Consider the following 16,010-nt stretch of genomic DNA (forward strand, 5'->3'; position numbering starts at 1 on the left):
GGTGTACTGCTGTCAGAGGGGCCCAAAAATGCAAACACAGCCAGTGGAAAAGCAGGAAATCTGTCCCACAGGGAGGGCTGCGGAGCAGCATCAGCTCAGCCAGGACAGCTGCTACTTCAAACATCCCAAATTCAGCGTGCATCAGCTGTAGGAGAAATCACCCAGCTCTGCGCGATTGAATGAACTTGAGCTTCAAATAAATGTGCCCACACCATGCTGTATTCACACACACACACAGAGTTCTCCGAAGGCTCTTGTGGAGAATCCCACCAGCAGTAACTCCAGGAGCTCCAAAACCACCAAGAGATTGCATGCGCATGTAACCAAAGTGACATGAGGGATTACGCATCTGGGTGAAAACTACACACGTTAAATCATCTACACTGCCTGCACAGCAATTTTTGGTATTGATACAGTAAGGACAAGGGCACTGAACGCTCAGGAAATGTTGGTAGATACACTAATTGATGTATCACTTGAAAATAACTCTTTAATTATAACTAATTACATTAATTAACAAAGTGAAAGAGTAATAATCCCAAACAGACAGGTATGAGAATGCAGAGGCCTGCTACAGGATTTATTTATGCAGGATTCTATATAATGCGAAGAAAGTGGCTAGGAGAGAAATAGGGCCATTTTTTTCCCACCTGCGAGCAGGTGATAGGTTTACTAAATAATATATGAACAAGTGAAGAGGTTTAGCCTATATGTGAGTCATTGAAAAATTTTCAGTTAATGTCAGAATAACCATGTCTTGGAATGTATACTATCTATTGCGGAGTGAGACTAGATTTATCATCTTAGTATAATAACACCTAGAATAGAATTCATTTCAAATTACTTCAGGGTGGAGCTCTTAATTAAGTTACAAGTTGGGTGTGAATATCAAATGCTGGCAAAATCAGAGTCTTAAAGATATCCTTTGTGGAAACTGTGAGTAATTAAAAGCAGCTGTGAGAATTTCAGAGGAAGCTAGTGCAATGGTTCCCTGCATTTTTGTGAGCTGAAAAGGGGGACAAAACAAGAAATCTGTAAATTCTAAACATATCAGGGAAGTTAGAGGAGCAGAAATAATTGCTTCACCAACATGTCCCAAACAGATGTGATTGCAGACAATATCACCAAATGGGGTTTCCCAATCAGATCCTGTACTCTAGCAGGTGACCCCGGCGTCACTTGCAAACCACATGGGGGTCCTGCTGTGTAGTGTAGTCACTGGCAGCAAGCCCTAGAGAAAAGCCAGCACATCAGGAGAGAAAGAATGTCCCACATCCCAACCTAAGCAATGAAATGAATAGTGTGCATTCCAGACTCGCCAGCTGTCGGGTGACATACAGAGCGAAAGAGCAAGAATCCTTTGACGGCCTTCAGGAAACCCTGATTTCAGGCCACCCAGAATAACCCCTCCTACTGCAGACAGCATGAAGATTCATCTTTGGGCCTCCTAAATCACCTTTGCAAGTTCTTCTGCAGAAAGACTGACCCTGTTCAAGGCTGTGGCAATACTGAAGTTGAAGAGCCTGGAGAAGAGTATCCTTCGTCAGAGATGACCAGGGAAGTGGAAGCACTTGGCTAAGTGCCTGAAGTGTCAGGCACCCAGCCAGTCCCACCCTGCTGTTTAAAGTCTATGAGCTATAGCTTCATCATCCCATGTCTTGGCAAAGCTGACTTGCTCACTCTGTAAACAGAAAAATGGATTGGCCATGTGAGTTTTCGGGCAGTAGGGAATTACTGGAGAACTGGACACTTGCTGCTGAGCTCTTTGATGTACCCAGGTATGCCTTGCCCCTTTTAGTCCTTTGAGGAATTATCCCGTAGTGAAATTCAGATGTTAAAAAAAAAAAAAAAAAGAAAAAAAAATCAGACCTAGGTGGAAAGATTTCCTGAAGGGAAGGAGCAACTCAGACTTTGTGGAAATATTTTTTTATGACTGCAATATACTCACCATCAGTCCTTCAAAGATGCCCCACCCACTGCACTTTTCTTGAATTAAGAAAGAGGCAGACAAAAGCATTCAGACTTGATAGTAGAATACCAAATGCAGGTAACATCACATAATAATGAAGCATCCAATAACAACAATAACAGCGAGATGTAATTTCTGCCTTCGGGACACCAGGTACATCATCATGGGTGCTTAGGAAGACATGGCCTCTGTAGAAAACAAAATCATGTACAAGATTAAGTGACAGTAAGGGAGAAAGAGAAAAAAAGACACTGTGGGTAAAGACTCTGAAAGTGCCTGAGGGGGTGACTAATAGACATCCCCAGGAACTCTGTCTTCGATAGAAAATACAGTTTTACAAAAATCAAAAACTTTCATAAACATCAGCCAGGTGGGAGAGAAGGCCATTTAAAGCCTGAGAAGACGTGGACTTCCTCACAATCCAATTCACAGGAGAAAATGAGGGCACAAGACCTGTTGACAACAACTTCTGAGAGAAAACAATTCCTCTTGGGAAATGTGGTTTAATTTTTGAAATTACTCAAAATGTGTGGTACGCTTTCAACAGACTAAACTAAAGCATTTTAATTGTGAATTTTTTATTCAGAGCTTTCTGTTCCATAATAAAAAGTCTTTTTTTTTTTTTTTTTGCAACTTTTCCCGTTTGTTTGGTATGCAAATGCATTTTTGTTTCTTACAGAACAGAAATTTTGATTTTGAATTTGTCTTATGCAGACTTCAAGACTCAATTTTCAACAGCACTTTCAGGAAGGAGCCAGTGGTATGGTTTATATGAGCATTTACGCCAGCAGAAAGGGAAGAACAGCACCTGGGTGGTCTAAGCAGCCAGATGTTGTGATGCAATGGTACAGCAGAGCTTCCTTCTCCAGGAACAAAGCCCACTTAAAGCAATATTCAGACTTTGTCAGTATTCTTAGAGAATTTTCAACACTGTTCCTAATCATTTTTCTTCTGTTAAGTGGGAAATGCAAGCTGACAGCTGTGCACAGGGCAGTTCAGTGGGAAAGGGGTCCACAGTCCTCCTGCATGCTGCTGGCATGAGAAGAGACAATCAAACGTTCTGCAAGACAATTTTCCTGGATGTGAAGTGGAAAGAACGTTTGGGATAAATAAGCATCCACACACCTTTTAGGGATGTGGATACAGCACAGGAGATTTTGTTGAAGGAACTTGACTAATGACATGCAAATGGGCATGCACACTTTCATTATACTAAGAGGGGAAAGCAACATACATGTTCCTCCTACATCTGTGCACACATATTTGATACAAGCTCACAAACATGGTAAATCCAACATTATTACATCAACAGGTAGCCTAAAAACAGACTGCCTGAACTTTGTATAGCATGAGGAAGCCCTGTGACTCCCTGCCCAAAGTTGCTCCCAGCAGCCTTATGTACTGCTCTGACCCTGAAATATCTGGCTCTGAAGTGGAGCTTCATGGAAAAATTTCTGCATACTATTCACAATCCAACTCTTCAAATTCAGTTAAACAACTTATTTCCACATACATAACACATTCAAGAAGATCAACAAACCCAAGTAACTGAAAACATTGGGCTACAATGGACCCTTTCAAAAAAAAATATGCAACCCTGTAACTCCTGGGACCCAGCACAATGCTAATTTAGTTTTGGGACATCTTCAAATGCTGAGTAAGCATACCCTAAAATAGAACTTGCTAGAAAGAGCACTGAAATTAACTTTTGTCAGTACCTATAGAAAGTACGTGGGTCACTGATATTGCAAACTGTGAGTACCCACACCTCACGTGATGCGTGACTGAATACCTTCTCCAGTAATCACTCAGATTAATTTCTTGATTGATGTCCTTTATTTGTCTTGGCTTCTTGAATGAGCAAGTCATACATCTGCCACATTTATTTTCTACTGGAACAAGCATCTATGTCTAACAGGGATAAGAGTGGGGGGAACATGAGGAAACAGAGAGTTATAGAACATTTTTTTGCTGCTGCAAGAGAATAACATGGCTTTTAACTTCAGCAGTTGTGGTCTGTACAAAAAAAAAAGCACAATTCCTTATTATCAAGCTGTTTAGAGACACAAGTGAGCAAGAATGAAAGGTAGTCAGGGCAACAGAGGAGGGCAGAAAGCACATCAAGTAGGACAGGAATACTTCAGGCATATAAAGAGCATTTTCATCCACGGAAATCTTATGAATGTTGTAACTAACTGTTTCTTAGATGCCTGGTCTTAGGATCTGGTCTTGGGAAAATATGGACACTGAATTCCTGCCTAGCAAACAGGTCTCTCTTTTTTTTCATGAGACATGGAAAGGTGGCAGTAGTCTCACTGATACTGATCTCTCAGATGCTACAGGGCAAAACATGTCCCTGCTTTGGGCTGGCCATGACTGCATAATTACCTAGTCACTCCTGTGTGTCATCACTTCCCACCTCTTACACCTCTGTCATCACAAAGCCTAGATCTTTGTTAAAAAGAAAAGCTATATCTACTATAATATCTTGCCATTCAGAAATATGCATTTCCTCTTGTTTAACTTTCAGCGTTTGCCAGCATAATTACATCAGCTGTATAATCTGACATGAAGTTGCATAACACATACTGCCTCATGTAATTTGCTGCATCATCCAGGAAATGTGAAGACAAATAAAAAGAAGCTAAGCCATCAGGAGTTTCTTTGCCTTGTCTCAAAGCTGCTTTCAGATCTTTAGTCAGGAAACCATAGCTTTCAAACAGACCTTTTAATCCACTGTAGCCAATGCATCATCTTTACTAAAGCAGTCACTGCCTCTTCGCATGGTCCATTCCAGCAAAAGTGCAAAATTTTTTTTGCTGTAACATAGCATTCTTTACCCATCATGATCTCGACCCCACTCTGGGGCTGATTCTGTCACTGTTATTCACACTGAGTAACACTCCTGAATCAAGAGACAACACCCACAATTCTGACTGCACAATTTCTTTATGATATTGTCATCTCAGCAGTACAGTAGTAGCACATGCTCTTGGATATGCCACACACACATCTATCCTAAATTCTCTTTCCACTTTACTTCCAGGGCCATAAAGAACCATGGTATGAACAAGAGAGCCATCCAGCTTCTGTTAGATGTTGGTAGTTCCTACCTTTCTTAGTATTTAAGGCAAGGCCAGGATTTTTTTATTTTTTTTATTTTTTATGAAGTTGGTCATCAGCTCACATTCGTGTCCACTGTGAGAACTCCCAGGAGAAAAATAAGCTTCCTTAAAGCAAGGAAGACTAGAATAAAAGCCTTTTAATTTCTAAGTGTCGTGAACCACAGTGATAAAGACTGCTGTAGTGACAGGTTTTATTTGAATGGGTGAGACATATCTGACACAGTAGATGTATGATCCCTGGATTTTTTTTTTCCAGACCTGCACTTATATGATTCAGTAGTTCCTCCAGATAGGGAAATTTATTGCTGCGTGACCTGCAATTTGGGGGGTACACCTCAGCAAGATCACTGTTTTAGATTCCCTGTTTTGCAAGTGAGACTAGGACAGAACAAAAACAGTACAGTGCAGGTCCCTGTGGCTTGTCTTCTTACTTGGCATGGACGTGAACTTCCACTTTCCCATATTTGGAAAATGAACCCTTTCCAGCTGTTACGGTGTGAGCATTTATTTGTTTCATACTACTAAGACCTGGCCTAAGAAGGAAGGAAGACTTTACTTAAAACAGAGGTGTTCAGTTAGGAAATTAAGGCTTAAATCGAATGAACAATCTACCTCAATAGTAACTGTGGTGGTAGTTCTCTATGGCTTCATTGTCCTGCCCTGGGTTCTTGGTGTATACACCTGTCTTGCAACGCTGTTTACAAAACATAAGGTCCTTCATCTATACCTCTGAGCCATACTCTCCCTGACATTTACTGTGTTGTACATACACAGACAGTACCAAGGAGTATCTGTAATGCACACTGTAATTGCACACCTTAATTTTCTTCACAGTAGCATGCTAGCTCACATCTTTAGTCTCATGGTACATATACATCAAAAAAGGGACAAGCAAAGGTCAAAAGCTTCTGAAATGCACTTTGTGGGCTAGGATGCTCTATAAGAACAAGTAAGCTTTTAATTATGTCAATCAATCTTTTGTTTAGAGTTATTAATGCAATTTGCTTATTTCAGAGTGGTGAACTGAGAGTTCTGATGCAGAAGTTCTTATGTTTAAATAAATACATTTCGCTGAGATCTGTCACTCAACATCCAAAGGAACTATATTTTTCAAATACACCTGAAGACATAAAAATATGGAAAAATTAAATCCTCTGACAGGCCAAAGAACCCTAGCTCTGACATACAACTTAAAATAGATTAATTTTTATCTCTAGACCTTTTTTTTCATCACGTAAACAGTATTCTCATGGAGGAAACACTGAAGTGCCAATGTAAGCACTAGCCTGTGTTGAAGTCTTTCCTCTTGTCCTGCATACTAATATGCATATGCATAATAATACGCATACGCATACTAATTGTTCTCCTTCCCCAACTGAAATCTTTTTCTTTTAGCAGAACATTTTCGACAGAAAGAAGTGTCATGGTTTATCTGTGGTGTAGGTCCACATGGCTCAATCCCAAGCAGTTACTGGTGCATCCCAGTCTTCTACCAGGGAGTTGTATACTGGTTCTTCTTTCAGAGAAAGTTTGCAAGGGAGCCTTCAGCATCACTGCCTGAGCACAGGGAGGTCTCCAGGCACTTCGTATACACACACTGAGACATCACAGTGCTCAGAGGCAAGACCGCCTTTTCCCACCACTCACCACTCATCATGGGATGTACCCTCTTTCTGCCTTGCAGACTCACCTTGGTTTCAGAAGTGACTGCAGTGTTTCACAGGGGGGAAAACGACATATCCCTGAAGCACTCTTCTGCCACCAGGAGTAAAAGGATGGTGTGCATCTAAGTCACAACCATAAAACACAGCCACTCAGAGCTGTGAACCACTTCACCTGTCTCACTTCATACAGCCTCCTTTCATTGTTCAAGGACTAAGTAAGGGAGTCATAACATTTTTCCAAATGACAAATTCTTATCTGTTTCAGAAATTCTCAAATAAATCCAGAGGGACATGAATAGCAATAGAGCAGCCACTGAAAGTCCTCGTGCTCATGCCTCCTCTGAGTAACACAATGTAGTTACGAAGCATGGACAGGCACAGGTTGATGTGCTCTGAGCTCGGAGCTTAGTCATTTGATTCTCACTATCCCACAGAACAAGAGGAAAATTAATGTAAAGTGAAACTAGTTCCAACAAGCATAAGCTGCACAACAAACTAGTTCATTATTTATGGAAAAGTCATGACTGTTACTTTACACAACACTGGTGAGACAGCGGACATTTCCTAGGATTATTCCTGGGATGTTCATAGCATTCAGTGAGATGCTCAAGATGATTATCAGAAGGTAATTTGAGTCAGATAATGTTCTCTGCAAGCAAACACTGATTTCCTCTCATTTCTTATGGGATGTGGAGGTAGCTTTTCTTTCTGGTCTATGTAGCACCCATTGCATAAGAAACGTGGCTCCCTAAGACCCTCAGAGGTCTTAAAGGCCATGAAGCGTCACTCTGGCTTTCAGAAGGCCAAACTAAAAGTTTAATACAGCTATATGTAGCCACAACCCTGTGTTCTGACTAAACCCTTCTGCCTACTGGTCATGTAACTGTCTCAGGAATCATTCTCTCTTCAACACCTTCAGCATCAAAATATAGATTTTTTGTGAAAAGAGTCAGAGCCTCTTCTGTAAGCATCTTCACAAAAGACAGAACAATCTACATGCTGAGCGCCAAAGTGTTTGGGCCAGGCTGGATAAAGCTTTGAGCAGCCTGACCTAATGGGAGGTGTCCCTGCCTGTGGCAAGGGATTTGGAACTGAGTGATCCATAAGGTCCGTTCCAACCTAAACCATTCTATGATTCTATGAAATAACATCTCCCAGAGTATAATCCTATCTGAAGAATCAGATGGCTTGGTTTGGCATTCAGTAAAGTTGCTCTTCTTCCTTATTGAACCCTTCTCATCCTATGCCAAAAGTGTTTGGGTCTGAAAGCCCCAAATCTCTCTTTTTTGGGGGGGTGGGGGAGTGGGGGTGTAACTTCTAGCTGAACCTATTGGCATTTTTGTGTTTAAAGTGCCACACAAGGCACAGTCAATTTTGTGACTTGGGACAGAACTATGTATAATAAGTCAAGCACAGGTTTTTGTCTCTACCACTGATCATGCAGACCTTTATGAAGAATATAGTCTAAAAATAAAAAGGTACACCATAAAAAAATTAGCTAGCTACATTACTAGTGCTTAAGCAGTGGGTGTGTGTTCCCTGCACACATAGTGGAGGAAGATCCAGGCCTATGTTATGTTCAGAGTCAAACCTCCCCTTTAACTAATTTACGTTCTTGAGAAAGAAAGCTTCTGTGCTGACTATTCTTCCCGGGCTAAAATCACCTTTTTTTTGAACTATTTTCATGCAACAGAGGAATCTCATACATCCAACTGTAGTTATTCTCTAGTGCTGCTGCCTTCATTAGACTTTCATCTCCCAAATCCAACCCAAGTGCCATTTCCAGAGCTGATTTCTTTGAAAATTGACCACAAAACATGCAGAGGAAAAAAGAAGCAGCAACACCTTATATCAGTAAAAGCTTATAAACTCTCTCAGTGTGGAGAGCTGGAGTTGTTCCATTGTGCACTGGTTATAACACGTTCATTAGGCTGGGAGGATTAAGGTGTTTTCTGACCCCGAAGGACAGTACTGGGGAGTTGTAGAGCACATAACAACACAGAAACGAAAGAGCTGAAGGACGATTTGGACTGACTGATGCTATTCAGGACAAAACTGAAAAAATTACTGTGTAGTGACAATTTCTTATTCTAAAACTTTTCTGCAGGAAGAGGGAGCTGAAGACTCCACACTTCCAGACTCTCTTTTACTGACTCCCTAAGTGATTTAAATATTCCTGACCTTGTTCGACTGGAAAGAAGGCTTGTAATGAAATGGGAAACTATTCTTGGGTAGAAAAGACAATTCCATAAACCACTATATCTTTGAGAAGTGGATCCATTAGGTAACCACTGTCTTCCTGCACAGAACCGACCATGTTTGCAAAGGCACAAACATAAACTATTTCATTATCATTATTGGGAAAGAATAATTATGCACGCTTTCCAAGGCACTTTTAATCTAAGTTATCTTGTGATTCAGCTAAGATCTGGCTTAAGATGGCTATGAGGTGGGCTGTGAATGGCCACAATGATTTTTAGACTCAGCACTCTATTTAGTCTGAACATACCATCACAAGAGCTTTTTTAAAAAAAGATAAAGCAATGTGTCTTATCCCTAAACATCCACAAGTTTAAAAGGTGTCATTGGCATAATTTGTTCACCGAACTTATCAAAGCACTTCATTACTGTGAATTCAATACACATTTTAGACACACTACTCTTTCTGGGAAACAGCATGTGTCAGAGATGCTGACACTCGGGAAGATGTGCAGTTGCCTGCTACTGTGGAGATCCTTGAGATTTCCTGAACAACTTTTCCTACATTATCTAGGGAAAACTCTGTAAAACATCACTTGTTCTGGAGTTCATGTGTTTGCAAGTCAGCCTAAATCCTGAATCCAGTCTTATCTTAGCTTCAGTACACCACTGGTTTTGTTCATCCTGCTTTAATACAATATATTCTTCCTGAAATGTCTTTGTTTCCTTTTGGTAATGAAGTGTAAGTCACTGAAGAGCTTTCCCCTGCAAGGATGCATTTATATTGAAATGTTCTTTCCATGGAAATCCAATTATATTGCTTTCAATAGAAAACCTAGCATCACATTTTGTTAGAGAAATGAGCCTTTTTAACTCACTGATCCTTGCCAAGTTTCAATCTAAGAATACATTCCTAGGTAATGATGAATTTTCCCCTTCCTTTTTTTTATTTATCTAATTCAAAATACCAGGCTGCAATTGAGAAGATGAAAACAACAAAGTGGCAAGAGGCAGTAAAGTCTCAAGAAGAAATGCCTAAAAATCAACTTCATTGTACCATCTGGAAGCTTCTGAATTAAGTGTCGAGGGGGGAAAAAACACACAGAGGAAATATCAACTCATTGTTAAAACACACACAAAAAAAGGGAAATCTCACTGGCTTGTGTAAATGGAGAGAAATCACACGGATGGCTACTACTGCTAGCCATGTCTTCTCAGCATGACACCAAGGTGCCAGGGATTCACAAAATCACCGCCTATGTACAGGTTTGGTGGTGCAAAGCAAGTTCCCTGAGGGATCAGCAGCCCAGAGCAGCCTAAATATATGACATGAACCAGGGCTGTGTTCTTCTCTCACTGCTCTGTAGTATTATTTCTAATAACAGATAATGAAACCTACAAAAAAACTGGTGAAGCCAGCAATGCCTGTATTTTACTGAGATGACCTATGTTTTACCAGTAAATTTCTGCCACTCAGCACAACACTAGAAATGCTAAAACAATATTAACACAGCAAAAATAGCAGGAAAAGCAGAGTTAAAATTAATGAGGACAAGAAAACCAGCAATGAAGTTCTTGATGTACAGCTGCAATACCACTGGAGCAGGCAAAAATCAGAAAAAGATATGAGCCAATGCAGAAGGAAATTACATTAAGTATCAGACAATTTCCCACCACATTCACTAAACCTAATGACAACCTGAAATCAAAGCAAATACAGCTTCAGGATAAAAGTGACTTTTTTTCCCAGAGACATCTTGGAGATACAATTGCAAGAGCTGGATTTCTGCCAGTGCATTGGACAGGAAACCAGGTGTTTCATAAAACAACTGCTGCCAGAAGTCCTAGGCAGCATCCAGAAAGTCTGCCTTATTCATGAGACAGAGAGAGAGAACTTGCCCATGCACAACAGAGTGTGAAAAAGTGTTACAAATAATTAGACTCTGCATATGTGATAAGTACCAAGATACTGCCAGGGACATAAACCCAGCCAGCAGATACCATCCTGGCTGAGGAAACAAATAAAGGTGGGAGCAATTCTCTTTCCCTACTTTTATTTATCTTAGCTCTCCAAGAGGAGACTTTAAAAATCAAGAAGCCATAAACTTTGTAGTTTTGGTTTAAGCTCTTCAGTCATCCAGCTGCTGACTTGCAAAGCTTGCTACTCCTATGGAGCATTAGCACTGTTTTTACTTAACTATTGTTAACGATAGCCTATATTTCAGGCAAAGATCCTGTAATGGAAGGCAACAGAACTATTTAGTTTTCCTTTACCTTCTTCACCCAATTTAGAGTACATGATTTGTGCAAAATTTGAACAGATTCAATATCAAAAAAGAAACCAAAGACGCTGAAGAGCAACAAAAAGCAGCATGATCTCTGTGAACACTGATACAGGAAGGTGTTTCAAAGCAAGTCATGCCTCATACTTTTCTGGGAAAAATAAATAGTAAAAGGCCACAGTTTCCCTCTGGGGGAAAAGAGAACGAGGAAGAAATTATCTCAATATATGAGGAGTCTTGTACAAATGTGACTTATCGAGTAACATTTATAGCAACAGCCAAAACAGCCAAAGCAGTTATGAAACTGCTAAATGGCTGTCTTTCACCTACTAGGCAAAAAAAAAGACATCTTTGAATTTGCTACAGGAAAACAGCAAGAGTATGTATTTAAATAGATGTACTCATGCATCTTCCTCTTAGATCCTGTGTTTAGTTGATGGAGTCATTTTTAACTGTAAAAATTCAGTGCCTCAGGTGGAGTTACTTCAAATGTTATTTGCCTTTTCCAACAGGACGCTGTAATAGTTAAACCATAAAATATCTGTATAGGACCAGGAGAAAATGATGTGGTACATCACAATGTGGGTGCACAAACTTTTGGGTCAAGAATTTCATAATGAGCTTTTTCGTCCCACAACATGGAACACATTGAACAACAGTAAGACTCATTTGTTATGAAATGGATATTGGATAGAGAAATGAGGTAAAGGTATACTAAAAGAGACCTATGCAGGACTCTGTGGGAATCCATTAGAAAGTGTTTCATTTCTCAAAGAAAGGAGTTTTTTCTAGGGGTCTAGAAGTGATACAGTGGTTTTAAATGGAAAGTAAATTTGTATTAGAGCAGAAGAAGATAAATAATCCTCTAGATGAATGCAATAGCTTCTGGATCTGTGGCTTTCTAGAGCTAAACAAGTTCTAGAAACAACTAAACAAGCTCACCCAGAAGAGCTTGAGGCCTCCTACCAATTCATAAAACAAAAGAAAGATTTCAGACAACCGCTTTTACACAGAAGACTGTCATGGTGAAAGGACTGTAAACTGCTTGAAATGTCCCGTGTCCTGGAGATCTCTGGCTTGCTGAAGGACTGCATGTTTTCATGCAGGTTAGCTAAAAAGTGATCAAGACCTAGGGCTTTGTACAAGGTTGGATTCATTTCCACCTCTTTCCTTTCTGATCTGAAACTTTAAATTTTGAAGATATCTCAAAACAATTTCCTCCACAGCTGTAGTCCTTTGGTCCTATTTTTATTAGTTCAGGTACTACAGATTATTTTCCTTCAACCATATGTGTTTCCTCACTTCCTAGCAGAATTTTGAGCCTGAGAAATGAGTTGGATGTATAACCTGTTTAAAAAATCCTGCTATCTGCCCAGCAGAGATGTTTCCAGGCAGTGTAAAGGCAGGTTTAGGTAGACTGTGCAAAATTACCCATCTCAGTTAGCATAGACTTTACCCCTAGGTTACCTGGCAGCATTTATTAAATGAGGACAAAAAGCTCCACATACAACATTTCCACTAATCATTTGCACACTTACTTTCAACACACCACACCGCTTCTCCGTATTGGTATCTACGCAACAATCTCTGCATCCTGGTGCAGTGTTCAACAAAGCCATCAGCCTTTCCCAGTTCTATTAGCTTCTAAGAACAGCCTTTGTAAAATTAACACCAGAGCCTCTAGTTTTCTCAGACCTCTTACGAAAGGTATTAGAACCAAAAGAGCTTGAGATGAGAGGTAATTACATACATTGCTATTGCAAACCAGTACAAACGGATTGTAACACCAGTCATTCCGAGCTTTCTGTCTCATTGCTCCCTGCCAGTCCTGCTGGTACATTCCCACTGCTTCCCTTCAGAATGCTGTTCTCCTAGAAATGCTATCCCATCAAGCAAGGATATCTATATAGCACTCCTGAATGAATGAAAGATGCACTTTAGTCATACCAAGTACAGAATTTCAGGAGCTCATGCCAACTTAGTGATGATTTGAAGTAGTCCCATAGTCAGCAGAGACTCCCTGCTGGGGTTGCCCATGAGTGTCCATCAGCATTTTCTGTGCAGGAAAAGCTACGGAGGTTGCTTCAGGTAAGAAAATAGCTAGTAAATTATGCGGTCCCCTTTATAATTTTTCCCATTTCAGCACTGTCATGATTTACGCCCAAAATGTACGTATCACATACTAAGAGCAGTCTAGACTTAAAAGATAATTTAGAGTAGACATTTGTACGGTTAGGTCACTTCTTGGTGATTTTTCAATACTCTGCAGACACTACACACAGGTCATGCAATTTTATGGCTATATTTATATTTATGTCTTTATCAGTGAGTGCTCAACTGTCATCTCAAATACAGGGATAAATCAGGGTTTCTGGTGTCACCAGCAAGTCCTTGGAATAATCTTTTGGATTTGTTTTTTTTATGTAACTGCCAGAGTGAAATGAAGCTTTGCCCAAATTCATTAACTTCTATAAAGAAGATAGAATATTTCTTTCAACCAGAACATAATGTAAAATTTGACTAAAATAAAAGGAGGAAATGGCTCTTGAGAAGATCTAGCCCCTTCTGCTTTGAGAATAGACAGATGCAATCCTGGGGTTTTTTTTGAAACCTAGCTGACTAAGCACAATTGCTGCTGCAAAAGTTGTATGAAAGGACCAAATAGTGGGTTTTGGTTCAAGCCTTCAGTTCAATTGTGGCAAAGAATGACTAGGTTTATGTAATCACTGCTTGTCCCTTTAAAACTTATGTGTGCTCAGCACAGGCAATGTCTCTCTTAATACTGTAGAGTGAAAAATTTCTAGTCTTCATCTCTCAAAATTGCAGGAAGATTTTTTTTATTTAACAAGAAATATTAAGAGTGCAGGTAAGCAAATAAGATCACCAGCTTGAAGTTAGTGCCTTTTTTGTAAGCTATGCTGTGGTATTTAAAAAATATTTCTTCTCAAATGCCAGCAAAAAGGAACCTTGGAGAAGTACTTGCAGTCACAACAAATACAGAAGTATGTAAATGCAGAAATGCAGTCTGGGACTTTTATCTCTTTTATTACAAGAGTCTTTTCAATCCTACAAGAAAGTATTATCTAAGCAGAGCAAAGAAAAAATATAATTAAATATAAGATCTATCCATTTCATAATTCATACTATTTATGTTTTTCTTAAACTTCAGTAACAGTTACTTCTACTCCCATTACTACAGGCATATAGTATTATTATTAGCAAAAGTTTAACAACATGCTTTTGCGTACCTAACCGAACAAGAAGCAGGATCTTGGTAACAGATTGATTTAAGAAATTATTAAATGCAAGGAAATATTTGCAGACATTGACTGTTGAGTCAGCCCGGCCATTAAGGGCTGTAAAATCTTTCCATGAATTCCTATTCACTTTACCGCACAGCAATACCCTGTTCTCAAAAACTACCTAGGCAAACACTGTGAACATCAAGAACTATCACAGTTACTAGGAACTGAAGGGGAAGATTTTCATTAGCTAGTGCACAAAACAGCAGTTGAAAGAATTTTACATAGAGAACAAAAACTACATTGATTTGTTATGTGAGATTCACAGAATCCTGTCACAGGAGAGAAAAAAAACATGAGTCACAAGTGAAAGAAAAGGAATACAGCTGAAAAGACAAAAAATACTAGCTAAGAAGCAGAAGTTACTTTCCTCATGAAGTAATCAGAAGGTATCCTGTACTTTGGCAGAGTCCAAGACAGGGGCGTGCATCCAGGTACAGCTGACTTTTTCCCTTCAACACACCCACACCACTCCCTCCTTATCCCAACTCCCACTAATGAGAGTCTGCATGCCCCACACACAGCCCCTCCAGTCCCCAGGATGCCCATTCAGGCATGAAACAAACACTCAAGGACAAATCTTGTGTTGACTTATCTGAGTTTAAAAGGCCGTTAGAGTTACCAAATGTCTTTTCTGCATTTGCATCTTTTCACTTCAACTCTTGTACTCTTAACTCTTGATTAGCTGATTTTTCCCAATGTCCACACCCAGGAAAGGGACCTATGGATAAATTCAAGGTCAGTGGCATTTTGTGGATGTGTCAGCATCCGATGAGACCCCAATGATCCTGTGGATTTTCACATGCAAGATTTCCTTCTTCTCTGTGGGCAGATGGTATATACAGGACAACCTCCAAACTGAACAACACCTTGCTGATCTGAAAGGAGAGTTTTGACTTCATTCAGGAAGCAGAGGGAATTGAGTTGTGGCATCTGAATGCTGAGGAGCTGCTTGGTGCCATAAAAATGGAAATGAGCTGCACTGCAAACACTGTTTGGCTCTTGCATCCAGACCTTGTGAGGGTTTATTTTTCATTTTTAGTTACACTGCAGATGATTTGTACAACCACGTGGCTTCCTTCAGCTGTTGCAGAGGAATGAACAGCTCCAGTGAAGTCAATGAATCCATGCAGATTCATTCTGTCTGAAAAGGGGAGTTAAGTAGACTTTATGATCTCCTGTTTTCCTTATGGATTCCCATACACTAGTGTACTAATCATAATTTTTACAGAAGAGAAAAAAATCTCGTGAACCTGGGACTATCCTCCACTAGTGCGGCTGCCTAGCCCTTCAGGTGCCAAGGATCAGTTCATGCAGCTGCAGCTACTGCATCGCAAGCCAAATGATGTCTGGACTGCGAATGTTACTACACATCCAGTCTCAGACACTCAGGAGAGAGATGGCAGTTTTTGTACATCATAGATTCTCCTCTCACTTGTGGTTATAGCATAAATTAACACAATGGATCG

At 40.0% G+C, this 16,010-nt stretch overlaps 1 long non-coding RNA gene across 3 annotated transcripts in view; it reads right to left on the minus strand.

Moving 5' to 3' along the window:
- Window positions 1-602: 602 nt before the first annotated feature.
- The window catches only part of LOC128850560 (uncharacterized), a 74,244-nt gene continuing 58,836 nt past the window's right edge, over window positions 603-16,010 (minus strand). For 2 of the 3 annotated variants that reach the window (XR_008448007.1, XR_008448006.1), the window contains exons 4-6: window positions 3,738-3,880; window positions 1,949-2,157; window positions 603-1,681 (exon numbers count right to left, since the gene is read on the minus strand). This is a non-coding gene — a long non-coding RNA (uncharacterized LOC128850560). The remainder of the gene's footprint in view (window positions 1,682-1,948; window positions 2,158-3,737; window positions 3,881-16,010) is intronic. The other variant, XR_008448008.1, reaches the window with a different exon arrangement.

Source organism: Cuculus canorus, chromosome Z (assembly GCF_017976375.1).
Source record: "Cuculus canorus isolate bCucCan1 chromosome Z, bCucCan1.pri, whole genome shotgun sequence".
Lineage (NCBI taxonomy): Eukaryota > Metazoa > Chordata > Aves > Cuculiformes > Cuculidae > Cuculus > Cuculus canorus.